The following is a 14,647-nucleotide window of genomic DNA, read 5'->3' as shown; positions in this document are numbered from 1 at the left end:
TTATCCTTACATAGATACCAGTATAATGTAAATAAAAAAACCAGCTAAAATTTTAAATCACTGAACACTCAGCTACATACCTTGGAGACACGCAGTAGAGCTAAAAATGCTAGTCCTGTAGACCTGTCCCCTTTGGCCAGGGATTGGTTTAAGCATGGTCCCATGATAAAACTTTGACCAATGATATGTGAGGTTGTCTGCGAGAGGGATTCTGAGACAGTTTCCCTCATTTAAAAAAAGAGCAGTCAAAACAAGATCATGAAAACAATAAAATAAGATCATGTTGCCGATGAGATTATCACCTGGTGGTGATGTGTGGAAAGGCAGCGATCATGTTGGACTCCCTTCTGAAGGGAATGGGCCTAAGAGCAAACATGCTGAAGACGACAGAAAAGAAAAGAGAAATATTCAGTGAATCTTAATGACATCCTTGAGCCATTGAGTTAGTCAGACCTGGACCTGCCCTTGATATTGATATGTGAACCTAGAATACTGTCTGTTATGTGAGATCATAAATGTCCTTAAGCTAATTAAACTTCTCTTCCAACTTTTTTTTTTGTGGAAGGAGATAGAGATATGGTAGTGGTAATAGAGAGATGGGGGTGGGGGGGTTGCAAGATGGTCTATTAGTTATCCATTGCTGTAGAACAAATTACCCAAAATCAATGTATAACAACAAACATTTATTGTCACACACAGCTTCTAGGCCTCAGGACTTTGGAGCTATTGAGCTGAGGGGGTGTCTCATTACGTTGCCATCATGCTGTCTGTCTGGGTTGCAGTCTCTGAAGACTTGCCTGGGACTGGCTGTTCAGCTTCCACACTCACTCAGATAACTTGGGCAGGAGGTTTCAGTTCCTCACCACATGGACATTGTCCATGAGGCTGCTCACAAAATGGCTTCTCCTGAGGAAGTGATCCAAAGGAAAGAGAAAACGCATGCCGGAGAGCACGTAACAGGGGAGTGCCCTTGGGATGGAAGATACATCATGCCATAACCTTTACTTGGAAGTGATATACCATCACTTCTGCTGAATTCTCTTCGAAGCAAGCTGTGAAGTCTCCCACACACTCAAAGGGAAGGGAATTAACTTCTGTTCTTAAGGAAAGACTATTAAAAAAAATTGTGGACACATTGTAGAATCACCTGGGCTTTATTTTCAAGATGAAGCCATTGGAAATATTTAAATACTGATAGGAAGTATCCGGCAGAGATAAAGTGGTGGACATTTCAGGGTATTAGTGTCTATTTTCTCTATATGCTAAGTTGTAAGATCATTTGCTAAAGGTGTTCAACAGACAGTACATGTAGAGATAGAAGTTAAATGGAAAGAACTGAAGTGATGAGGGAAATAACAGAGAGTGCCAAGTTAGAGACATAGGTAAAAATATGTTAAAAGCTATAAAAGAATTCTATATTACACAGATAATTCTACATAGTATGAATATCTTGAATAAAAAGATATATTTCTATCAAAACAAAGCTTACCATAGATGTCTCCAGAGAAATGAGAACTCCTAGTTTGTTTGTTTGTTTATTTGTTTGTTTGTTTGTTTGTTTTAAAGATTTTATTTATTTGACAGAGAGAGAGATCACAAGTAGGCAGAGAGGCAGGCAGTGGAAGAGGAAGAAGCAGGCTCCCTGGTGAGCAGAGAGCCTGATGCAGGGCTTGATCCCAAGTCCCTGAGATCATGACCTGAGGTGAAGGCAGATGCTTAACCCAGTGAGCTACCCAGGCGCCCCAGAGAAACCCTAGTTTTAAAGGTTTCTAAGAATGAGTCACACATGCATGTGTGTGTGCGTGCACACACATACACATACACACACACACACAGAAGCATGGCATACAAATGGTTTGACTAGAGGCACCTGAGTGACTCAGTCAGTTGGGCAGCTGACTCTTGGTTTCAGTTCAGGTCATAATCTCAGGGTCCTGGGATTCCCCAGGCATGAGGCTCTGCCCTCAGTAGGAAGTCTGCTTCAGGATTTTCTCTCCCTCTGCTCTGAAATGCATGCAAGGCATGGACTCTCTCTCTCCAAAAATCAATCAATCAATCAATCAATCTAAAAAAACCCAAATGGGTTGATTAAGGAATTCTTTCACATTTATGAAACCATAAAATTCATCTGATATACAAACACAGAGCTTACACAAATGAAAAAAATTTTCAATTGTTTTATGGAATGTATTTTCCTTGTATAAATAAATTAGATCAATCATTTAAAAAAAGAAAACAGGCATTTAAACTCTGTATTTCTCTGAAACATTAATATGGGATCAAGTTTTGTATATCCCCATCATGTATCTGCCCCAGGATTTCTCAAGTTTATTTGATTACAACAAATTTTGATAATGTAGCACTGATTATTTCTTAGAACACCATGAGAAACATTGCTGTATCAGATGAGCCCTAGCAGATTTAAGAATATTCAAGTACTCCATTAAAACAACACAGCTAAAACAAGTATTTTCCAGGAAAGCAAAAATGGCTTAGTATCAGGAAATATGTTAATATCTTTTAATCTACCAACTGATCAAAGATGGTAGTGGAAGAATGCCGGTTGTCTTGATAGATGTCAGAAAACAATTTGATACACAACATCACTACTGGAAAGAACTTCCTTAGCATAACAAAAGCATTCATCTCAAAGCAATAACCTACTTTATAATTAATAGTTAAAAAATAATTAGAAGACACATGAAAGTCAGAAGAAAGACAATTGTAAATGGAAGAAGAACTCATCTTCCAATTACTGCTCCCATTCCCAGAAGAGACCTGCTTTAAAATCTAAACTAGCCCAAATTAAAGAAAATCTGTCATTTCACTCTTTTGGCAGTATTTTGCATTGCTAATAGTAGAGAAACTGGAAGATGGCCCTTCAACGAAATTAACTTCTTAATGAATACACTAAGTTTCTGTACACACAAAATTATTCTAGTAATCCAAACTTTTTGACAAAAAAAGCAATACGCATTTGAAGGCTTCACATGCCTGGGAGGAGCTGATACATGTAAGAATTCCCACACACACTCGAGTACATAGAACAAGGGTCTGTGGGAGGAGCTCTCTACAGAGTGTAATAATGCACGTAGCTTCTTGGTTATGGACAACGATCTAGGGAAAGAGAGATGACCTGGGAGATATTCCAGGTGGGGATTTAAAGAAAAAGATATCTAATAGTGAATTTTAAGTTGTTTCCAGATTTGTGTATACCGTAAACTCCCTTCTGCTCTCTGGGTCTAATGCACCTTAGCATTGTATTGGTACAATTTCAGCATATAGAGAGAAGGTAGTCACAGAGGCAGAGACCACAGAAGCAGATGTACTGAGAATACATCAGTTATCAAAATTCAGAATGAGACAAAATCACCATGAGAATATAAGCCCCCGAATTTTCAGAAGTAGTGCATTAGAAGCTGGAATTCTTGCCAACCCGGGATGAGAGCCTTACTTGTTTAATTTGTAGATTAAATAAAGCAGTAACCAGGAGACATAGGGGCTCACAAAGCTACCCAGTATCACCGGTATTATTTAACTCTGCTTTTATGGTTTTTATTCAATGCAATCATACAGGGAAAAGAAACACATCATATGAAGGGACAAGGCCAAAATATCAGTATTTCCCAAAGCAGGGTTTCACACTGGAAAACCCAGAGAACTGATGAGAGAATTCAGTAAGGTAACGATTAATATGCAAAAGACCAATGTTTTCTTCCACTAGCAATAACCGGTTTGGAAGTGTAATGATGAAAAGATACTACTTACTCACCAGGATAGTCCTGCTCTATTCAACAAATAAAAATCTAGGATGCCCAGTTAAATTCCAATTTCAGATAAACAAGTTTTGTTTTTTGTTTTTGTTTTCTTTTTAGTGTAAGTGTGCCCCCATGCAATAGTTGGAACATACTTACACTAAAAAGAATTCATACTCACACTAAAAAAAATTGTTTATTCGAAATTCAAATTTAATTGGGCATTCTGAATTTTTAGTCAGCCACTCTACACCAGAAGATCACTTGAAAAAGGAAGGTGCAAGTCATGGAGCCAAGTACACTTTTCCTGAGTCAGTTTATTCACTGGCTCTGTTATTCAACAATGATTTTCATGACGTCTGTATTTTCAACCTTTAGAGTTCTTTTAAAATTGCAGCCAAAGTGCGGAATATAACTTTGAGTAATTAAAATAAGTTTTCATTCTATGTGAATTCCCGTATTTCTGGCCCAGGGAGGCCTGTTGGGATCTGGTTAGATTTTCCAAGCCTTGCATTTCAAACGGGCAAAGTTTATCAGTATCCTCCCCCTCTTCAAACAAATACCCATCTGCTTGCTCACATCGCACAGGCTGCTGTGGGCCCACTCTTGGGCAAGCCTGCCTGGTGCTCAGATCAGCAGCGTATCCCACTCTCCCATATGGTCTTAGAGGGCCCTCGGGGGAACTCGGGCCACACTTTGGAGAAATCTGCTACAGTGCATTAAACATTGACCATGGAACAGGACAAGGAACCAGCTGTCGAGCTGGAACGTCCCAAAATCTGAGTTTGCAAAGTTTTCACAAAGGGCAGTTTTTACTGGCTGACGAGCCATGCTTCCCCGAAGGGTGCTGTGTTCTTGGGAGGCAGCCATTCCAGTACTTCAAAGATTAAGTTATAACTGAACAATGTATGAGGATGTATAAAAAGTAATTTACCATTTTATAATTACTTTTAATTAACCATTTTATAATTACTTCCTCCATGGTAATGCCTCTGGGCCTGATTGTGGAAACAATTATCAGCTGGGAATTTGCATACCAGTAATAGGCCTTAACATAAACGCCATAAATGTGGCTATTTCTTGGTACTTATTTGGCATATCATGAAATCACGACTCTAACTATATGTTATTCACTCTCAGCCTTCTTCCAAATTGGAAGGAAAAATAAAAAGAAGAATGCGCCTCTTTTTAGAAAACTGTTTGACATAATTACAGATTATTTTATTCTAAAGTCACTTAAATGTTCCACGGCTATCTACTTTTTCAAGCAAAAAGGCAACTATTCTCTCCCTGGCCTTCCAGGTAGTCTCCAGATCCTACCCTCACCCAGGAACACTTAGCTCCCACCGAAGTTAATGTGTTACCATCACATAGGAAATGCCTACATTTAGAAATGACAACATGCTCCTGGCCTTCTTTTGTAACTGATGATTACTCTCTCAAGATTGTCAATTAAATCAATAATTCTGTTTAAAATAAAAACAATAAGATCAGAGCAGAGACCAGCAGAATCACAGAATTCACAAGAAAGCCTGTTTAAAAGGAAGAATAAGGAAGCTGAATGCCCTTAATTGCTGTGAGTCTAGCCTTCTCTTTCTCATTAGCTTCCGCGAGGATTACGATCTGGTACTTTCTTTCCCACCTGCATTAGGAAAATTCACTGAAGGGTGTATGACCCTTGTCTGCACGTACTGGCCATCAGCTAGCACGTTCTTTGGAAGAGACTAATGAGAAAATTATTAATAACCAGGGGAAGTTTATTGTCCTCTATTAGCCAGACACTGATGTAGCAGCCCTGACTTAAAGTCAAAATAAATATAATAGGAAAAGAGCCAGGGACTTTGGTCAAGCAAGCCTGGCAGTCCAACGGTCCCTCATCACCTAGTCCCCATTACACTTTGCTCTCACCAAGTGTGACTCAAGGGGAGTCACCACCTACAAAATGCCTGTGTTTTTTAATTGTTCTCAAGGCTCTTACTCTCAATGTTAGTCAGTGCTATTATCACAAATTCCTCTAGGGCTGAAGGAAGGGAAAAGTGTGCTTCTCTTTTCAATAAGAAAAGATACCTTGTGATTTGTGCTTTCCTTATTTTTCTTAAATTCTACAAAGCTCAGAAACCAATTCTTTCATTGGGTAGAAATTCTACCTCTTTTTCCCTTTCAACTTTGGATTTGGTCTTTCAGTGGTGCTAACAGGTGTTTGTCTCTCTCCATATCTGGGTAACTGGGAATCCCTTTGGGGATAAATTGCTAAGATTGCTTATGGCCCAACTTAAATATTTTTGTTTCATGTGGTGTTTCCTGTCTTTCCAACTTCACCCATGCTCCAGGAAGCCATTGGGATAACCTGCCGTACACTCACATACCTTCCAATTTTGCTCATGGAAATCCCTTCATCATACGTACCCTCAAATCTCTCTGCATTTATCCTTCCCAGATCCTTTGAAGCTCAGCACTTATCTCCTCTCGGCCACTGAGCCTTTACTGACTGTTTCAGTCACTACTGATTTTCTGACCACTAATGCTCTTAGCTTAGATGCTACTAGGTTCTTTGATTTTTTTTTTCCCCCTTAAGTCGGTGTTAAGCTCTTTCTCTTTAAAAAGATGATAAGGTTTATGAGATCCATATTTAAGTTCTCACATGTATGTAAAGTTTTGAGAAATTTTTGTAATGGACAAACCTGAAAAATACAGGTTTCCCCTCCTTGAACGTTATTAATAACACATTACTGCTAGGCTAACCAAACGAAACGAATTCAGTCACTTTACATGTAGTGTTTTTAAACTCTCTTTACCAGTTGTTGGACCAGAGCACCTGGCTCTTTCCTTATTGTATTTATTTTTATTTTAGGTCAGGGCTGCTGCTTGTGTCCCTACTAGAGGAAAATATTTTTCTCATATTTATTAATAATCCCCTTATTAGTCTTTTCTAAGGGCCCATAATGTGCTGGCTACTGTACAGAATGTGAAAGTAAGGTTCACATACTCTTCCGTTAATTTCTCTGATAAAGGTGTGAATAACAATTGTCTCCTAAGCCATAGCAAAGCTAACGAGCAAGAAAAAGCTAACCTCAAAGCCATTAAGGGCATTCTGCTTCTTTATTCTTTTCCCCTTTTTAACTTTTCCTATTTTTTTTATTGTGAATCCTTTAAAGACTGGTCTTGAATCTGACACTTTAAAAAAATTCCTTGTTTTTATTTCAAATAGCGCAATTGCTCTGGTTGAGAATATTGAGATATTAATCAACTGCTACAAAAGAATGCAAACAGTGCATCATAAGAGCAGCATGTTCAATCTATACACATAGTAGGGAGAACATAGATGTTTGTTGATCACTAAATAAAGCTGAATTCATAACAGGATGTAATGTAAGTGGAAGAAATTGTAAAATTCTAAGATTGGGATAACAAATTCATATCAAACAACAGAAATAATTCTATCAAACCTATAAGAGGACGCTACAGGATAAACAGTTGAGAAAGAGAAGAGTAAATGAATTATCTAAAGAAAGAGTGAGGTGGAAGAGGAGGAGAAGGAAGAAAATGAAACCATCATGCAACAAAATGGCCTACTCAATTTGTCTCTCAGAGCGACAAGTAAAAAGGAAGTGAGAATTCAAAAATCAATTTTTGTTCAAGAATAACATGCACTGGAATGACTTGTAGAGTGTTTGGCATACACAGATGAATTTCAAAAGCTATAAATCAGTTAGTTGGGACTTGGAAGGTATTGAATATTCAAAAAAGGTGACAAAGCTAGAGAAGTTATATCTCTATGCAAACTCAAGGGGTTCCATTCTCGGCCGGTTGGGACATGCCAGCCTAAAGGGATTAGGGTGAGGTTTTCCATTATTTGGGGAAATAAAGCCCCTCTGGGAAGCACTTGGATTAGGGAAGTGGCAAAATCTGTCCCAAATTTAAAAGCAAAGACATGGTGGCTTGTGGGTGGCTCAGTCAGTTAAGTGTCTGCCTTCAGCTCAGGTAATGATCCCAGGGTCCTGGGATCCAGCTCACCATCTGGCTCCCTGCTCAGCAGGGAGTCTGCTTCTCCCTCTTGTTCTGTGTGATGCTCCCCTTGTTTGTGCTCTTTCTCTGTCAAATAAAAAATAAAATCTTCAAATAAAAAAAAGCAAATAAGTATCTGATTCTGTTAAAAGACTAACATCAAAAAGGAAAAATTACAAACATATATAAGAATAATGGTTTTGTTTTGCAAAATCACCTATTCTGAAATTTCTATCATAAGTGGTCTCTGGTTTGTGATTATTTACATTTAGATTTTTCCCATTATAAAAGTGTCAAGTTCTCATTGCTTAAAAATCTGAGTTTTAAAAAATATAAAGTAAAAATCATGCATAATCCCACGCTTTAGAAAAGAAATAATTGTAATCTTTTTCATAAATCTTTTGAGAAATACTTTTCTGGTCACAACACAAACAAAAATTTTAAACTGAGCCATATTGTACATGAAGTTCTATTATTTCGTATTTTGCCAAATGATAGAATATTGTGACTATCTTTAAGTACTCTTTGTAGGCAGACAAGTGCTTCTCCTCCCAAGATGTTCACATCCTAATCCCTTGAAATTTGTCACTGTTAGGTTACAGGACAAAGAGGAATTGAGGTTAGAGATGGACTGAAGGTTGCTAATCAGTTGACCTTGAGATAGGGAGATGATCCTAGATTACCCAGGTAGACCCACTCCACCACAGGGTCCTTGTAGGTGAAAGAAAGCAGAAGAATGAAACCAAATGATGATGGCATAAGAAGGATGAGACCTACTCTTGCTAGTTTTGAAGATAGAAGAAAAAAAAGAGGGAGGGCAGCGAAAGCCAAGGACTGCAAGTGGCCTCTAAAAGCTGGAAAAGGTAAGGAAACAGATTCTTCCCAAGAGCCTCCAGAAGGAACAGTGCCCTGCCAGCACCTTGATATTAGCTTAGTGAATTCTTTATTGTACTTCTGACCTCAAAAACTGAAGACAATAAATTCATTTTGTTTCAAGGCACCACATTTGTGGTGATTTTTTTATAGTAACAATAGGAAACTAATACAATATAAAGAGATGCCCTTCTTTTTTCTTACTACACAGTGCTTTATTGTTGGAAGGATCATAACATGTAACATGTAACCAATCTGAGAGTTGACAAAATGTTTCTTAAAGGACCAGATAGTAACATTTTAAGTTCTGCTTGCTGTATCATTTCTGACTACTCAACTCTGCCACTCAAGTACAGAAGGAACCAGACACAATATGTAAACTAATGGGCTTGCCTGGGTTCTAGATGAAACATATTTACAAAAACAGGCTGCAATTTGCTGACCCTTGAACCAACCCCTTATTGATGGATGTTTAATTATTTCCAAGCAAATGAGCTGCTTTTATAACTTTCTGATTAATGTATAGCAAAAGAAAAACAGCATGAAGTAATATTTCTCACTCTGACATATTTTATTTAGCATTCTGAAGCTTTAAAACGGTTTCGAAATTCAGAACAAATTAAAAGCACCTACGTAACTTGTTCTCAAATGCAAAAGTTTGAACGTGAAATGTTAAAGGCTGGATTTTTCTTAGCCAATTATAGTTCCATTCCTAAAGAAAAAGAAATTTAAGGCAAAAAAAAAAAATTTAAATGTCTGAGTCTTTAGCAGAGGTGGCAAAGTGGCACTAGATCCCCACAGCCACTTTAACTTATGCAGGAATTTTAAATTGTGTAATATACCTGGTAAGAGTCCCGTCAGGCAAAAGACCAGAAATAAAGGACATACATTCCAAAGCAAAGTTCACAATGTCCCATCCCATACCGTTCCCAGGTCAGATCAGGTCTTTATAGTAAAAAGCAGTAGAGAAAAATCTACGATTTTGACTTCCCCAGTGCACGGAAGCATAGCTGTGTTTTTGAGGATCTTCATGATTTATGAGGAAAAAAAAATCATTAGAAGAAAGAAAGAACGAACTCCACAATAACCACAGATCAAGGATAAATTAAGATTTGGGGGGAAATGTTGGCATACATACAAGAAAACAAACTGCTGTGTGATTAACCTCCTCATAAAGCCCGCAGGAATTGGACAAAGTGCTGACGACTGGGTTTGACCAAAGTCTCTCATCTTCCTTCCAGGATTGTGTTGGCATCTCAGAGACTCACCGACACTCATCTCCTGACTAATGGACTGACCCAAACTGAAGGGATGATGCAGGTGGCAGAGAGAATCAGAGCAACGGATATTGTATTATTTGCATCGTGATTTCCCAAAGAAGAATTCAACAGACTTGCTGCGTGCTGTGAAAGCACATATTTCATTTAGCTGCTGTAAATTCATCACCCTGCATTTTCATTGAATGTTTTCTTGTTCTTGGTGCTGATTAAATCAGAATGCATTATGTGCTTTTCACTAGTGACTTCCTATTTTGTGTACAGACACTCTAATTTTGTCTTTTCCCTCTACTTTCCCTTCCAAACATTCTCTAAAACTTTGATAACTGAATTCGCACAAAAAATGAGAAGCTATGGAGCATTCTAGACCTTTTGGAGATCTTAGATATAAAAAGTAGGACAAGAGCAGAAGCTATCAGACAAGTGGTAGGTATGTGTTCAGTGTATTTTAGTCAACCTCAGACTACAAGATGTCAGAAAGAAAAGAAATTTTGAGCTCTTGGGAAATATGGTTCACTCACCAATATCCTACCCCTTCACCAAATATATAAGAATTCTGGCAAAATGTGTATTTTTATGGCAATAAACAGAAACAAAAGAAAAAACCCACAATACTGAGAAGGATCTGAACCCACAGCCCATGGAGTGAGAGTAAGACCTAGAATCCTGCCCCCGGGCTGAAGCTGAATCCACAGTATGTGGCTTTGGCCAGGCATCCTCACTCAGAAATAGCCTGGAGCTCAGGTGTGGGAAATCCTGCTTGCCTGCAAAATGCAACCTAAGAATCTCCCCCACCAGTCCTTGTTTCTCCACAAAAGCCTTTCTCCAAGTTGCTGATGGAAGCTGACTCATCATTAAAATCATTACAAATTAGAATCTGTAGGCAATGTTGTTGATGAATTCATCCTGACCAGCCTGTGAGGAAACCTCATACCAAGGCACCCAGATACAAACAGGCTCAGAGGTGGGGATTAGGTAGAAAATGAATGGCCACAAACTTACATCCGTCTCTATAATGAGACTTACACAGCCCAGGATATGTGTCCCAAAATCCTAGGAAAGTTAAATCCCATGTAAAGTTAACATGCAGACGAGATGACAGAACATCTGAGGAAAATTCAGTGCCAAGAAAGTCAGTTTACAGAACTCAGAAATGGGAGGATTCGCCTCAAAGGAATTACATCTACTGATGAAATATGAAATACATCGTAATGTAAAACCACTTAAAATGCTCAAAAGAATGAAGGAAATAATGGAATAAAATCAAGAACAAGAGGATTACATACACATGTATGTGCATATATGCAGGTTAATTTTGTTCACAGACCTCTCGGTACTCTACTTATTTTCACCTGTTGTTGATGGATGATGTTAAATGTTTAATTTTCCTTCCATTATATTTACCTCACTTATTTTGTTTCATCTTATTATATCATCTAGAAATTCCAGAACATAATTTGACTAATAAGAATATTTATGAAGACCACTGTCTTTTTATCATTTTAATGGGAACGCTTCCAAGGTTGCATGGAGTGTTATGTTGGACCCTATATTTAGTATTTTTCAGAAAAATGTTCTTCCTTTGAAAAACATTATTCTTTATGTTACAAAAGATATGTCTATTTCTAATTTAACAGCATACTCTTTAATAAAATGAAATGCACTTTTTAACAATAAATAAATAAAATATTTATTTTAATTGACATTATCTAATTAAGGAATTCTGAGTACTTAAGGCACTTGTATTTCTGGTATAATTCCTGACTCATTTTTTATATGTATATGTGTATGTAAGTGTGAGTTTTATGTTATTTGATTATGTATAGCTCTGAAGACTTCTATTTTATTTATTATTAATAACTGAGCCTATTGTATTTGTTTTGATGCCTTCTTTAAAACTGCCAAATATTTATGTGTAACTTTGTGTTCTCTTTCTTATATAATCCTTTAGTTTCTAGTAATGTTTATTTCATTGTCTGTCTCCTCTGAATTCTACAAGACATAATCAAATTTTCCCTAGATATCATGATTCCATGAGCCACAGCATTAACTTTTCATTTTAATCCCCCATATTTGCATTTGAATTGTACTACAGGTTTTTAATTTGTCCTGGAATATTTCTTTAACTCACCATCCTCCATTTTGTCTCCTATTGTCTTCTCTCAGACCTTTGCCTTTTTGTCTCTTCATCTGGCTCCTAGTCCCTACTTTAGAATATACTCTTTTCTTATACTTTATTGACCTTTTCAAACAATGTCTGGAAATTCTGCTCTGAATCTGTCATTGGTATTTCTCAGAAGTGTGTTCTTTCTCTGAGTCTGCAACTATTACCCCCCTTTCCATGTTTTGTTTTCTTTTTATTTTAATCTCTAGTCATCACCAATAAGGCCAGCTAAGTATCTATCAACAGAGAAAAATCTGGACTGTCTTTAACCTTGAGGATTATTTCCTCATGTTAAGGTCAATTTTTTCAGGTTTAATACTAGACACACTGATGCCTTTTCCATTTCTGAGTGTTAGCAAAATTCATCATTCTTAACCCCAATGTACCTCTTTAGCCTCTTCTATCCTCCCTGCCTAATTAAAAGATTCTCTGAACCGGCAAATCACCAAGTAGTAACAACAATAATACAATTCCAGGATTGTGCTTCTTTCAAACCACTTCAAGTCATCATTCCAACCCTAGATCTTTCAAGGTGGATACTTTGTCAGAAAAATAAACAAACCTGCACAAGTCAGGCTGGCACATAACCCCGGGGGAACTAAAGCCAGATTCCGATATCGTAGGACACACAGGCAACAGAGAGGACAATGGTGTTATCAAACACTAGAATTTAAGGAAGCAAAGAAAGGGGTTATTTGGAAGCAATGGGAATGGCAGGGGACACCTAGAATCTTGCAGTACTCCTAAAATAAGACAAATTGTGGTGGCATTACAGTGAAAAAGCCTAGAGATGTCTTCATATTTTAAGAATTATGAAGAAACAGAGTACAGGAATGAGACTGTGAGAGATAATAAACAGCAACATTTCCTGTTGTAATTAGGGTGTATCTCCTTTAAAATGAGAGAGAGATGGGGGCACGTGGCTGGCGAGGTCAGTTAAGTGTCTGCCCTTATCTCAGGTCATGATCTCTGGTCCCAGGATCCAGTTCCCTGCTGAGTGGGAGTCTACTTCTCTCTCTCTCTCTCTCTTTCTCTCTCCATCAAATAAATAAATAAAATCTTTTTTAAAAAATTAGAGAGAGGTTTTTTCTTAGCAGCTCAATTGATTTATCATTAATGGAACTAAGTGAATCACAGATATAAAGAGGTATCAAGGTGTAGGTAGATACATAGATGATAGCTAGCTAGCTAGATAGATAGAAAGAGGATAGATAGATACAGAAAAATGATCAATATGAAAGTACAAGTAGGGCTTCAAGTTCTCTATCTGGGGACTGGAGATGGAACTCATAACTTTCTGATTTTTTTTTTTTTTCAAAAGAATGAAGCATTTCACATACCAGATTTCTCTGACAGAAATTTATATGAATACAAAAGGAATATCTGAGACACAAGATATCTTCCCACAGCCTATGCAGCCATGAGACTACTCTCTGCAATCTGACAGAAAACACGTTTGTTCTCTGGAGAGAAGGACTGGAAAGAGAGCCTGAGTCAGCTAAAGGCATTGTCCTGAAGAAAAGGAATTAAGCCAGTGTATACAAATCAAAGACCGAGAACCCATGGTCCCCTCTCTCTGTTCAGCTCAGAAAATGCTGCAAACCAAGGTCATATCCCTCCACGTAGTTCTCTGGAGAATTCCTCTGAGAATCAGGCCAACACAAGAGAAAACACCTATACATACTGATCTTGGGGGTAAGACTTTGCAGCAGCCTACCTTCTGGATACACAGTAAAGCCTACCAGTCAGTGATGCACAGAGAGTTCCAATCAGCTTTTTAGTGTCTCAGTCATAAGTAGGAAAGGACTGTAAAGGATCATCAGATACTGAAGAAAGTAACTGCAATGAAATCAAATACCCAAACCAACTAGAGAAAGTGATCTCAGAGAAAAAATAAAATAGTAGAAATGGAAGAAACTCTCTCTGGAACATTCCCAACCCCTACATACAGACTACGGTCTGAACGAAGTTTACATGAGTCTTTACTAGACAGCAAGGCAGCTCAGGTGCTAACTTCAGGAGATAGAACTTTGTACCTTAAGTCAACCTCAGTGGTTCAACAATTTGAGTCTGAACCAAAGCTCCCTGAAGGGCTTTTAAAAACAGATTTCTTGATGCCACTCTAGTTTTTGATTCAGTAGTTCTGGAGTGGGTGAAAGAACTTGCATTTCTAAAACGTTCCTAGGTGATGTTGATAACGAGGGTTCAGGAACCACACACTGAGAACCAGTGGTCTAGTTCCAGTCCCAGCATCTCTTTTCATCCAACTACTTACAGAAAATTATCTTATTATCTTAAGGAAATAACCGGACAAATGTGTATGGAAGATCGACCCAAACAATGAATACTAAAACAAAACAACTTTGCAAATATATTGAATGTGAAACATTTATAAATTATATTTGTAAAGGAAGAACCTGGAAGGTTATACACCCAAATGTTAACAGTACAGTCTCTGGGTTGTAGGATTAAGGTGATATATATCTGCATTTTTGTTTCTTTTTGCCTTTTGATTGGGGTTTCAAAAGTTGATATATTGAACCAGTATTACTTGTGTAACAATTTGAATACAT

The sequence above is a fragment of the Enhydra lutris genome, unplaced genomic scaffold (assembly GCF_002288905.1).
Source record: "Enhydra lutris kenyoni isolate GAN:26980312 unplaced genomic scaffold, ASM228890v2 scaffoldscaffold18, whole genome shotgun sequence".
In the NCBI taxonomy this organism is placed as follows: domain Eukaryota; kingdom Metazoa; phylum Chordata; class Mammalia; order Carnivora; family Mustelidae; genus Enhydra; species Enhydra lutris.
Note: the sequence above shows the minus strand (reverse complement) of the source record.